Genomic DNA, 13,609 nt, shown 5'->3' with positions numbered 1-13,609 from the left:
CTTAGGGATGCTGAGCCCTGAATGGCTTTAGATTTGTGCCCGCCCCCCCCCCCTTTTTTTTTTTAAATGCATTTTGCATTTTGGTTAGAGGATTTAATAACTGGTAGCCAAGGCATGACTGGAGGCTTCAGCACCCTGGTTGGCAATGAGAATGGGGTGGCAGTGACATGGTAGCTGGGCTGGCAGCACAGTTGTTGCTATTTTTATGTCCCCTCTTTCCCTTCTGAGGGTCAACACCCCAGTATTCCCACTTTGTGTTATGTTATTGATAATCAGGGGCCTGAGCTGAAGGCTGTGCATGACTGGAAAGCCAAACCTAGGTTTATATGAACCTGGGCTGACATGTATATGAGGAAATGAAGACAGAGCAGCTATATTACCATGATGACCCAGGAAGGAGCATGCTGGGATGGCATAGCTGCCACACCCTTATTGGGTTGCCTAACAATTTCCTTTGTAAAATACTGTTGTGCCTTTCTCTGAGATGAACTAGCACTTCCCATTGCTGGCAGGAAGTCTTAATATTCTTCAGGGAGAAAGCCTAGAGACTAGAGAAGTTTTGGGGTTTTTGTCTCGTGAAATTCTAGTCGTAATTACCAGGGCTGTGTGATCTAGTGCAGGGGATGGTGAGGCAGCCCAGCTGGGCTGCTCTCTCGCCCCACAGCATGATCTGGGATGGCAGCCCAACTGGGCTGAGTTCCTTTCCCCAGTCCCATGGTCCAGCAAAACTGTTGAAATGGGGTCAAAACAGCCTCACTGTTTCAACAAAGCAAAACAGTGAGACTGTTTTGACTCAAAATTATATTCGATACAAAACACTGTTCCATCCAGACCTAGAAACTGAAGTCAGAACAGAGCAGTGCCATCCCTAATATTTACTTGAGCACAAAATAATCAAGAACAGCAGCTTGCAGAAATTATTTAATATTTCCAAGGCCTGACAAATGCTGCTACAGTGTAGTCCCCATAGTAAATGCCTGGGGTGTGCCAGAACAGCAGAGAGCGCCATGCTAGGATTTCCCTTGCAACTCCCTCCACTGAACATAGCAAATGGGAGAAGCAAAGGACTTCTCCAGTCACCTGTTAGGAAACCTCAGGGAAAGTTTGTTATATTTGTCTGCAACAAAATGTATATCTATTTTTGTTTTTCTTAAGGAAAATAAAATTGTAAATTACAAATAAAAAGGTTATAAGAAGGTAAATTTGCAGGATTATGCAATTAGAAAATGCTAGATTTGTTTGCAGTTTCATTTTCAATTTGGTCTCTTTAAGGGTATCTGTTGTCACTGTTAGTTACATATTCACACAATGTGCTTTCCAGAACTTTTGCCTCATTAAGGGAGGATGAATTAAATTTACACATCTAACTGCATATGAAACAATCACGTTTGCCTTTTTTAACTCCATAGTCAAAATAGCTTTTAAAAGTAGGTATTTTTGCTTCTGTTTTCAATGAAAGGCTAATAATGATCATAAAATTTGGAATAGTATTGAAAAGGGTCTGACATGGCTGAAATGAAACTCTCCAGCAAGACATTCTTTCTGCACTACTGGTGGGAAGAAAATAATATTCGCTACCAAAAAAAAAAAAAAGAATGCAAGATCTAGAAAGATCTTGACATGACCCCACATTTACTCATGTGATATGAAAAAGATGGCCATTTTTAGTTTTCTGTTAGGAAGATAATTAAATAATCTACCAGAAAAGGGCAATTTGCTGAAAAGTTAACTCATTGTTCCTCTTGTAACTATATGGTATTATTCTTGCATTTAATTTTACACTGTCATTTTTGGTAGAAAAAAATAATGTAAAAAAAAAAAAAAGTCGGTGAAGTTGCACATTACACTTAGACTACTAAATCTGTGAAATGTTAAATGGTGTTCAAGTTAGAATGTGTTGTGAGTAGTTGCACATTAAGTTTATAAATTTTTTTTTTTTTGGTCTGAACAGCTCTGACAGAGGGCTGGCAAGCAAAGATGTGTGGCTGGGAGCTAGGGGACCTGCCTCTATCCTTGCTCTGGCTGGGGGCAGAGGCACAGTTGGAAGCAATGCAACCTGGGATGCTAAAGGACTTCACATTGCTTGCTTTATCTCTATGGAGCAGACCGAAGTTACACTGTGAGCTCTTGTAGCATGACCCAGAGTTGAGCCTGCCTGAAGTGATGTAACTTTGAGATGCTCACAGAGCACTTAGCATGAGTAAATGAGCTCACATTTTAAGTGCCCTTGTTGAGGAGGAAATTCAGGCCTGGAGCCATGGAGTTCTATGTTAAGTAGGTCAAGCTGGGAACTTTACCTGACCCCACTGATACTGAGTGATATAAACCACCTGTGAAGGTATCACATTAAAGTGCCATATGCACATCAGAGAGCCATTCTCAGTGGAGTAGCAAATGGGATACAGAGCACATATATAAGCGCTCATGATTGATAGCTCAGTATGGGGCTGGGTGTGATTGGAATGGTGATGGATTGTGGTGGTCTTAGGAGAGGGAGAGAAGTGTCAGGTGTGGCTCAGGGGTCTGAGGTGATTTAGATTGTTTGAGGAGAGTGAGGAGTGATAGGAGGTGCTTAAGGTATTTAAGGAGTGGTGGATGGGTGTTTCGAAGTGTGACCGATGGTGATTCAGAGAGTGTGAGGGAGGCGACGAAGCAGAGTTGTTGGTGTGCCATGGAGGTGTATGTCACTCGAGACTTTGGTATTCTGTGAGGTTCCAGTCCTTCAAATTATAACCCTCACAGAGGTAGAAAGGGTTGGATCTAGGTTGGCCATAATAGAGGACATTCTGGTTTTCTGCTACTCTGTTCTCTGTCCTCTATTGATACGAAACCGGTGCCTTTATGTCCTCTATTTTTTTTTCTTCAAGAGAAAAATAGAGGACATTATTGATACAAAACCTGATGCCTTTGAGTGCAGAGGACAACTGGACTGTCCTCTATGATGGCCACCCTAGTTGGATGTGTGGCTTTCTTTCTTTACCAGGTGTGTTTTGTACATAAGATAGCAGCCCTCTGCCTCTTTGTATTACCCCATCCCACCTTCTCCATTTTTCTATCCTTTTTTGGTTCTGGTGGTGGGGCACCCCTTTTCTTAAAGGAGTGGAAGGTAAGCCACTAGCTGCAGCAGCTCAGGTGCTGCAAGGATAGAAACCGGAGTCAGTGATCAGCGGCTGGAGTACAATGAACCTCTTCCCTTTAATAAAATTCCCCTCCCTTTTGCCTGAGTCTGGATTATAATGTTAATAATAAAAGTTGTTAGATCGCATAAGAGTTATTAGTTAGATAAGAATATGATTATTTATAGCAGAATTTGCTATAAATATTTAAAATGTGAGAGTGTATTTTGAACTGTTAAACTTACCAGTTGCTTGTGACTCATGTGATTCTTACAATAAACCATTTCTACTCATTTCCTTTAGTTATGGTCTAAGTGTAACATGGAACTTTTGCCCATGCTACACATGGATCCACATCAGGCCCTGTCATTTGTGTCCATACATAAAATCTTCCCTGTACTTCTGCACTCCTGTTTACATGAAGTTTGGCTCTACATTACCTCAGGTGAAGTTTCTTTACGTGGGTTTTGTACTGTTACACCCTTTACATTGCATAGTGCCTTGTATGTGGCTTTTGGATTGAAGGAGACAAAATTTAGTCCAGACATTCATTTCTTCTCTTATTTCCTTTATTTCCTTTTTTTGTTTCTGTTTTTTTAATTTTTATTTATTTATTTTTTAAATCTTGCAAGTAGTTCTGCTTCAAAGCTGCCAGCAACATTAGACCAACCGAGTAGTTAGAACAAAGTTCTTTGCAAGCTTTTGAGCACAAGTTTCCTTCTTCGGGAAACTTATACCCAAAAGCGTGCAAATAGTTTTGTTCCAGCTACTCAGCTGGTCTCATAAAAGATAGCACATCTACCCAAAGAACCTTGTTTTAACACATTGGTCCTTAGACCAATGCAGCTACAACCAGAAACTCTGCTAATATGTTAAGTACATTTTTATATAATGAGGAAAGTGCAAATTTAGGAGTGGCTTTATACCTAAAATAAACTGGATAACTATAATATCATCTTTGTGTCAAAATGAAATGCTACAGTAATTTAGGATTTGTACAGAATTATACTTACTCAGAAAGAATAGTGGTGCCGCATCGGTGGAAATATTTTGATGTAGGAAGAGTGCCTGAGTTGGCACTTTAATCAATTCAGGTCAGTAGATGGAAAGCACTTGCACTGAGAAAAAGTTCAGTGAGCTAATGGAAGGTAACATTCAGTTCATGAAATAGAAATCCAATACTTATATACATTGAAGAATTCCTTCATGACCCTGAATTGATTTTAATGTCAGACTCAATTCTTTATCAGATTGAGTCATTTTCAGGTAGAATTTGCTTCATCTCTATTCAGTAGTGATGTCTTTTTTTCCTTCTAGAATTCAAGTGGGTAACACATCTTGTTCATCGGCTGTAAACCCGTTTCCAGCTGTTTCAAAATGTATTCCATCTCTTGATAATGACTAGAAATCCTTGGATGGTTGGATCAGCTTCACTTTTTTTTTTTTTCTTCTGGGAGAAAAATGAGCCAATGCAGATAAAGGACAGGTTTTCCCAGATTTTGCATGACAGTTGGGAATTGGTTTGTGTGTGGGGAAAATTCTGGTTACAACTTGCTTAGAGAACTTACCAGAACTGAAAGTACCTTCTGCTGGTTTGTTTTTGTTTTTTTGTGTGTGGGTTTTACTGCAGCTTTCATGGTTTAATCTTCTAGCTTATAGCATGCACAGGAACTATAAATGCATTGTAAGGAGAGAAAAGTGAGAGATAATTTTAACCCATTTTTTGTCTTGCCAAATACTTTGCAAAAGTTCAAAGACTTTGACTTCTCAAAAAAAACACCCCAAACCAACTCCCACTTAGCCTTATCGGGACACTGGGTTAATTAACTTAACCCACAATCCTTTACTTTTGTACATGGGATTTATCTCTCTCTTCAACCCCCTCTTTCTGTACAATAGCCTCATTTGATCCCATGCTAAAACAGCCTAATTGTTAGGAAGTTTATGCCTTTTGAATTATGGCCCTGATGTTCAAACAATGGTTATTAAAGATATCACATTCCTGATGTCCTTAGTTTTCTCTCTGTATGCTATATCTTGTGGAATGGCATACAAAGGAGTTTCTGAAGATTAGCCTTCAGGAAAAAAAGTAGGAAAAAGCTCCCATGAAGAGAAAAAGTTTGGTTTTCTATAATGTATATTTAGTTCATTTTTCAGGCTTTCTAGCAGTCTTGTAACTTCCTTAAAAACATAGATTTTAACATGTACATACCATATTTTATTGAACGCAAGATAACCCGACAATAATAATATTTTATATATGGAGAATTTATACATTTGTTATAATTTCCAGGTATAAAATCAAATTATCGGAGGTTTGCCTTGAATTTATCCTCCTCCCACTGCTACAGGAAAGTCAGGGAGCCTCCTTTTATCCAGGTGACAAAGGTTGTGGGACTCCCATATTTTTCAGTGTCTCTAGTGATAAGATACCTGGTTGTAGACTTTTTCCAAGTCAAGGTTCAGCATGGCAATGTTCTGTCCCCTCTCCCATTGGTACTGTAGTGCATTGCACAGCTGCATAAGGGCACTGTGTATGTATCACCCCACCACTGTGCATGCCTGCTCCTCGTGGATCACTACACCTATAACAGACTTAAAATGCTCAGCCAAGACTTTGGCCATTAGTTTGTAGTCAAAGTTCATGAGTGTAACTGGGCACCGGTTTCTCAAGTCCCACCTCTCCCCTTCTTGTAAAGAAGGGTAATGAAGCCTTCCTTCATCCCCACTCCCAGGTGGCCCTCTTGTAGGTGCTCTCTAAAGACCTCTAGCAGGTCCAGTCCCACCTGGTCCCAGAAAGTAATATAAATCTCCTTGGGCAAACCATCTCCCCCAGGAGTCTTACTATTCCAGAAGCTGCAGAGCATCATGTTGACCTCCTCCAGTGTCCACTCCTCCACCAGCCTCTGTCCCTCGTCCTCCCCAAGGGACCCACATAAGTCTTTGCAGGCAGTGCTGCATTGCCCCAAGGCTCTCTGGTCGTGATGTAGAGCTCCTGGTAGAATGCTACCACCGTCTCCAGCATCTCCTCATTTGACCGGTGTTCTGGCCCCGTTCTCTCTACCAGGCTGGACATTGCCTCTTTCTTCGTTTCCTTTATCTTGCTAAAAAAAAGCAGACCACTCTTCCCCACCTCCCCCTCCACCCAGGGAGCCTGGGCCAGGAAGACCTTCTTCCAGATCTGTTCCTTGTATCAGGCCATGATCTGGGTCTTCACCTACCTCACGGCCTCCCGCACATCCCAACCCCCAATCGCCTGCTTGTGCAGGGTCTGCAATTTGCAGTTGAGGTGTTCCTGTCATCTTCTCTGGAACCAGGCTCACCTCCTTCCAGCCTTCCAGAAGAAGTCCCTCATTCTCTCTTTCATGCTGGACCACCATTCTGTGTAGTTCTGGCATCCAGGTCAGAAGGTTTTCCATCCTGCATAGTGCTACCTGAAATCCCACTGTATCTTCTCATCTACCGGAAGGTCACATTTAGTTTCCACACAACCTTGCCTCTCTTGGGATGCTCTCCCATTTCTGCTTTCACTGTTAGGAGGCAGTTGTCTGAGAAGCAAACTGGTGTGGATTTGGCCTTTACTACCTTCTAAAGCCAAAAGACTCATGATTTATCTTGTAGTTCATTGGGCTGGGTCCCAGCAGACTCAACAGCATTGCAATCCATGGTGACCCCACAGCTCAGCACTGCTCAGTATATGTATGTACTCTAGATACACCCCCCGCCCCATCCACAAAAGATTCATGTGCTAATTAGTCCCCACTCATGACTGGAACTGGGTGTTCTTATCACAAACCTGGGATCCTCCAAAAATGTACATGCAACCTGGTCCAGCTCCACCTCATGGAGGGTGGGACAACACTAATGTTATGTAACAGTCAGGAGGACTATGGCACAGGGATTCTGTGTGAACTATTTGGGAGCTGTTTGGGACCCTGTGATATATATGCCAGGTATTTAAGGCTGGTGAAGAAATAGGAATCATTGAAAAGGGGAAAGAAAGGCAAAGCCTAGCTTTGGGAATGAAGAGGAAGTTAAAATGTATTCAGTATAGTGACTCACCACTGAGTTGGTGCTGGGGGAGTTGTGGGAGATAGCTGCAGTGTACCCTTCCATGTATTTTATTCTGATGAGCTGCACTAAGCTATTCTTGTGGTAGATTCTTATCAGTATGTTTGCATAGTATGGGCTATGTGTTGTATAATCATGTTCAGTGCTGGCTGCATTTAATCAACTTCTCTAGTTGATTTCCATTACTGAGCGTATGGCACTTTTGGCAGCAGTTTACTGATAGGTAAAATATTTAATGAGGTTTCCTTGTATGTGAATATAAGAGTAGCAGCATTTTACCCCATTCTTTTTGAGGGGGGGAAATTGTCCTATTTGAATAAATACAGTAGCTGTAAATATTTTGCATTTTCAGACTGATTAATTTTTTTTTAAAATTGAAAAATTAATAGGAAAATCCAAAACCTCAGTGAGGATTTCTTTCTTTAGACCTGAAAATTCTTTTGTGCATGTTGAGATGGATGCATTTTTGTTATACAAATAACTAGGGCTGTGTGAAGCTTAGGTCACTGATTTCATTTGAAGGTGATTTGGCCTGATTTGGTGGCCAAATATCTGAATCCAAATTGAATCAGGAGATCCATTAACCTCTCTGAATTGAATCAGAAACCTCCAATTCGATTTGGAGAGATTTGATAATTTGGCCATAGACACAGCTTTGTTTTTTCTATGTACCTCAAGGTACCAGCTCATGAATGCTGAGGTGGTGGGGCAGATAGAGCATCCCATGGGAGCACAGGGGGGATCCCTCACGTGCTTGGTGGTGGACCCAGAATTGGACCTTCCAGGTCTACTGCTGAGCACATGGGGTACCCCCCCCCCACCAGCTCAGTGACTGGTTCCTCCTGGGTCTGGAGGGACACCCGGGGTCCCCCCACAGCCAATTGCTGAGTAGGAGGGGTGGGGGGGGGGAATCCTCCACTAAGCATGTGGGAGACCACCCCCCCCCGCACTCCCATGGGACTCTCTATCCACCCCACCATCTCGGTGTTCATGAGCCATGCCTGGTATCTTGAGGTACATAGAAAAAACATATAAATCTGTGTCTATTGCCAAACCTCTGATTCTCCAAATCCGAATTGAATCTTCAAATTCAGCCAAATCAAATCGGGACAGTGATCTGAATCAGTGAATTGAATCTCTGTCCCCCAAATCGGGCCAAATCTGAATTGAATACTGCTCACTTGGCACACCCCTACAAATAACTTTTATCTTTGCTGTGTAGGTGTCAGCTGTGCCATTTAGGTATAGCTACACACTGAGGTTTTGCAGAGATGTGTCCTGCCTTGTGTTCAGGGGACTCATGTTGCTTCATCCATACTTTCATTATTTGCCACATATTTCCCTGATTGCACCAAACTGGCATGAAAGGAGAAGGGCGGAGTTATGTTACGACTACTTGCTTTTCCCCACTTATTTTACAGAGCCTCCAGGCAAATAAAGAGTGATCGGTGCCTATACACTTCTGAATACAGGAACTGTAATTTTGCTTTGTCCATCCTTAAGTGGTCTAGGCAAGTAAGGAGATAATTCCATGTCTTCTCTTTCCCACTCCTTACCATCCATGAGGAAGGTGAGGAACAGCCAAGGGGCATAATAACATCTTTGTTTTTCTGTCTGCTAGCTGAGAATTCTGTACTACATTATGCCATTTAAAAGACTCAGATACTATGAAAGTTTCATTTTAAAGATTTAACAGATAAACTGTTGAATATATGTATATGAACTGTCTAATATTTATATGGCATAAACATCGGGGGGACATTCTGCCCTCAACACAGCAGAATTTATTAAAAAGGTAATGCTGATGTTGCTTTTAAAACTAAGCTTTAGTGCCATGTCACACAGCTTATTGTAGAAATACTTCACAGTTCAAAAGAACAAAATACTTTTTGAAATATGCATTGGGAAATAGAAACACATAATGTTCCTTACTTATTTAACAAGCTTTGGAATGCAATATCTCATCACCAACAACACATTAAAAGTCTGTTTGTAATATAGGCAGTCTGCAAAGTCTTCAGAGAGATGCTCTGACTACAACAGAATGCAAGAAGCATCCATCAGAGAACAAGATTACAAAGGGGCATTTTACATTATTTAGCACGTAGCTGAAATCCACCAACATTTGGATTCAAATATGATGAAATGCACATGAAGCCTTTGATGAGAGTACACTGTGAAGGAGATACTTTGTAACACAATCGGTTTTTAACCGTATTATCTTGTGACATCCAGTGGCTTGTGAGAGAGGGTTTCTTCTTTAAACAAAAACAAACAAAAAAAGAGGAAAAGACAAGAACTTTACAGCTTTTTTTTTTTTTTTTCAACAGCACAGAGATGAAGATAAACCAATGCTAGTGGACAGTAGAGAGATGTTGTTTTTATTTTTTCAGTATGGGTTTTTTGAGTCATAATGAACAAGCAACTATGATTTTTAAAAACTGATATATGAATTTTTTTTAGCTTAGATGTATGGAAAAAATGCCCCTTTATTTTCTGTGTTCTGGTTCAGCAGTGTGGTAGGATGGCACTGTGGCATGTATAGATAGATGTCTGGAAGAGGTATACTTGCTTGACTACTGAAATGTACAAATGCTCAATGCAATCAGGTTCTAAATTCCCTATTTTGCTGAGAAATGGCTGTATGGTTCTTTTTTTTTTTTAAGGGGAAGCAAAATTCCTATCTGAAATGAATTGCAAACTTCCATTTGCCTGCCATGTGTGTAAACCCACTCATCACTCATTGTCATAGTTACCATATTTCCATTGAAATTATTGTTTTTTGGAATAAATGCTTTTAATTCTGAGAAACTTCAAACATTGTGAGCAAAAATACTCAGCAAGTAAAAGCAGGACTAAAACAAATACATTGAACTTGTGGAGTCAATTATTTTGTCACTTTTATTGGCAAGAACGTATGTGACGTATACAGTTATTTATTATACAGTATATATTCTTGAGAATCATTTTGTGATTTTTCCTTTGTCAAACCTTTCTGTTGTTCAAGGAAAGAAAATTGTTCACCAGTTTCTGCAGCTTAAGCAATAACTGTCTACTTGACACAGTAATAATCATAGAAAACTTCAGAGGAAGAGATAATCAATAAAGAGATTGAAAAGGAAATGATCAGTGAGTATTTATCTAAGACTAAACTCAGCACCTGTGCTTCTGTCTTTTTATCCCCTAAAAATCTGACAGTCTTGGCTTGCCTAGTTGCCTAGTTCTTTCACTGAACTGGTGATACATTGAATATTATGCAGTAAAAATCTCTCAATAAAAGCTCCTTAGGATATGGAACCATCCCAAGTACATTTTGCATGTTTAATCAGGTAATAAAGATCTCACTTTACAATAAATATAACTATAGAGACTGGCCTGGTTTTTGCATATTGCAGCTTAATTTGCTTCATGAAATATAGATGAACAGGGCTTATAATATAGTGACTATATTGTGTTTCCTGCTGCCTTCCAATGGATGGAAGTAGAGTCCTCCTGAAGTGTATATAATAAGTTCCAATTATAGCTGCAGCTAATTTCAGATCTAAGAGAGGTTTTCTATCTCAGTTTATTCTGGCAAAACCTGGGTGGCTCTGAAACAGTATCATGAAAACTGGAAAAGTTGTGTAGAGCCCCAGTCTGTTACACTAGCTGAATATTAGCTATATATGGAAGCAGGTGATTGCATGTACAATTACCAGTTTTGCATACTGTTAACTGTCATTTCTGTGTTCCTGGGGGACCTTGACACACAGTACATAGTCTGTCTAACTCACTAAGGACTCTTCCTCTCCCCTGTCTGAACCAGAACTGATCAGAAGAACTTACAAAAGGCAACGAAGATGCAGTGAAAGACGCACCTAAATTCCTCCAGATAAGGGTGACAGGATTAAGACAACTTCCCCAGTCTCATTTGCATCAGAGATGGGAAAGGGAGGCACCTCCATTAGTATTCAGGATGGAGAACAAAGATTCCAAGGCAGGGACCACACTGAAATCTGGGACCAGAGAAGCAGGGGAGCACTTCTTCATGATGGGGAATCCCTGCTCCAAATGCTAATCAACCCATGTCTGCACACACCCAGCTCAGCATGTATCAGACCAATTCTAGTAGTGACTCCTTTATTGGTACTCAAAACACTGAATCCTGTCTGTCTGCATTGTGAGCTTCCTCAGAGCAATGCCACCCATAGCCAGGAGTGATCAGTTCCTATCATCCAGCATATGAGCCATTGTTTACCCAGAAACAAACCTGGTGTTCTGCCTTGAGCCATTGTTCATTCCGTACAAAAACCCCTACCCAAGCTCAAGTTTCTGTCCTGGTGCTTGGATCCAAACACTGCACCAGTTCCTCTTCCCTGCCTGGAACACCTTCACTGATTTGTGCTGAGGACTCTGCCTGTCTGCAAGCTCCAACAAACACCTGGGAACCTTGACTGGTTCTAGCTTCATTGAGTGAGGCCCTAACTCTCCCCACCTCCCGCCTCCCCTTCTCACCTACTTTCTAAACTTCAGACTTGGTTTAATGTCTCTCTCTCTCTCTCTCTCTCTCTCTCCTACTCTAAGCACAGCTTTCTAAACCTGACTTTTGTTGTTCAAATTAGCTAGACTTCCCCAAATACCCAATTGAAACTGTGTAATATTGTAACTGCTTTGTTTGTTTGTCTCTTCTTGTATGGCTATTACTACAAGTGTCATTATAAATTTCATGTACCTGGCAATAAAATAACTGTTATGGTCAAGCTTGTTGCCATACTCTCTCTGACCCTTATTTACTCTTCCTCAACCTCCCCATTTGCTCTGCTTCTTTTACCTAAACCAAAGATCCCTGTAAAGCCCAAAAATCCTGTGGGATCTGCTCATCAAGGGAGTTACTACCAGGACACTTGTGACAAGAGATTGGGACGTGCTGAGTTTGAGATACATAAGGGTATCAGCTGAAAGTGCTGATCAGACCCAGCCTACTCAGACGTGCCCTGTTAACCTGTGTGCCTGTGTCTGACTATTTTATTGTTGGCCTGCTGAACTGAGTCTGTGCCATATGAGGGTGTCAGCTGGAAGTGCTGAATAACCTGGCCTCACTCAGATGTGCTCTGTTAACCTGTGTGTGTGTTCAACTGATTCGGTAGCTGGAGGAACCCAGCCCCATTGAAACTAGGCATGCAAGGTAGCTCCACTGGCAATGAGGACTTGCAGAAGGGAGAGAGAAAGCTCCATATAGAAACACAAGTGACACGAGCAACACACTGATAGAATTAGAGACCCCAGAAACATAACTTTAATAAATGAGCACACCCCAAAGTGACGGGCAAATCTGCTAACAATACATAAGAAAATTATATCATAGTATTTGCTCATACTTGCATGTTTTGTGTAAGTAACAACCTATTTCTTTTTAAAATTTGTTTTGGACTATTGGTGCTCCCCTACCTGATGAAATTGGTTAGATTAGTCAGAGGCAGAGTAAAAGATGCTGCCTGTGTAGGTCTATTTAGGCTTCAAAACATCTTTAAAAAAAAAAAAAAAAAAAAAAAGGGCAGTCCAAATAGGATTTAAAATGTATCCCATCTATGAGGAGAGCTGGGTATGTTTGAAGGGCCAACCTCACTGTCTAAGTGAAGAGTTAACTATGTCTTTTTGTCTCAGACCAACATGGCTACCAAGTACACCCCTGAAACATGGAAGATGCTGAATTTTAGCCAATTTTGGATTTTAAACTTCATTGCAGAACAACAAGGAAGTTTTTTTTACTTCCCTGCCTGCCATCTGACACCTTCAGGGAAGGAATTCTACCTGATCAACACATCAAATTGCTACTCAACACAGCTCACAAAGACACTGTCATGGGCCCAGAGGGACAGCCTTCCATCTTCAGCTCCCTCTGCAAAAATGAAGTTTATTTCTTACCTATGGGGACTTTTTACCATCTTGTACCATCTACATTTTTCCCAGAGCCTGATGAAGGGACTTTGATCCCAAAAGCTTGCAGGAAAGGACAATTTTCTTGCCATTTTCCAGTTGGTCTAATAAAAGGTATCGTTTTGGAACCAAGAGTTCTAGTTTGTTGTTTGAGTTAACTAGAGGTAACTAATAGGAAACTCAATGTAAGCGGCATATCTCTAAGGAGGAAAGAAGAAACTGCTTAAAAAGCTTTTCCTGCATCCCATCATGTGTGTATAGTATAACTCCTTGGCACATTTAATCATGCAACTTCTTCTCTAATTATTTGAAAGGCAGCATTATTTCTAGGATGTATTTCTAAGCTGGAGTCACTGGAAACAGGTGAATAAATCTGGGAAAATTCAAAACCTGATGTCAAATTAACAAAGAATAAACAGTGTGCAGTTGTTACGCATGTCTCTCTAATAACCATGTCTATCTAATGAACATAACATAAAGTGATGAAATGAGGAGGAAAGATCAAG

General features: G+C 40.8%; 1 long non-coding RNA gene across 1 annotated transcript in view; it reads left to right on the top strand.

Moving 5' to 3' along the window:
* The window catches only part of LOC132249083 (uncharacterized), a 62,666-nt gene extending 50,740 nt beyond the window's left edge, over nucleotides 1-11,926 (top strand). The window contains exons 2-3 of the long non-coding RNA XR_009460475.1: nucleotides 10,195-10,316; nucleotides 10,993-11,926. This is a non-coding gene — a long non-coding RNA (uncharacterized LOC132249083). The remainder of the gene's footprint in view (nucleotides 1-10,194; nucleotides 10,317-10,992) is intronic.
* Nucleotides 11,927-13,609: the final 1,683 nt, after the last annotated feature.

The sequence above is a fragment of the Alligator mississippiensis genome, chromosome 3, assembly GCF_030867095.1.
Source record: "Alligator mississippiensis isolate rAllMis1 chromosome 3, rAllMis1, whole genome shotgun sequence".
In the NCBI taxonomy this organism is placed as follows: domain Eukaryota; kingdom Metazoa; phylum Chordata; order Crocodylia; family Alligatoridae; genus Alligator; species Alligator mississippiensis.
The sequence above is the reverse complement of the archived record's forward strand: the minus strand, read 5'-3'. Positions and strand labels throughout refer to the sequence as shown.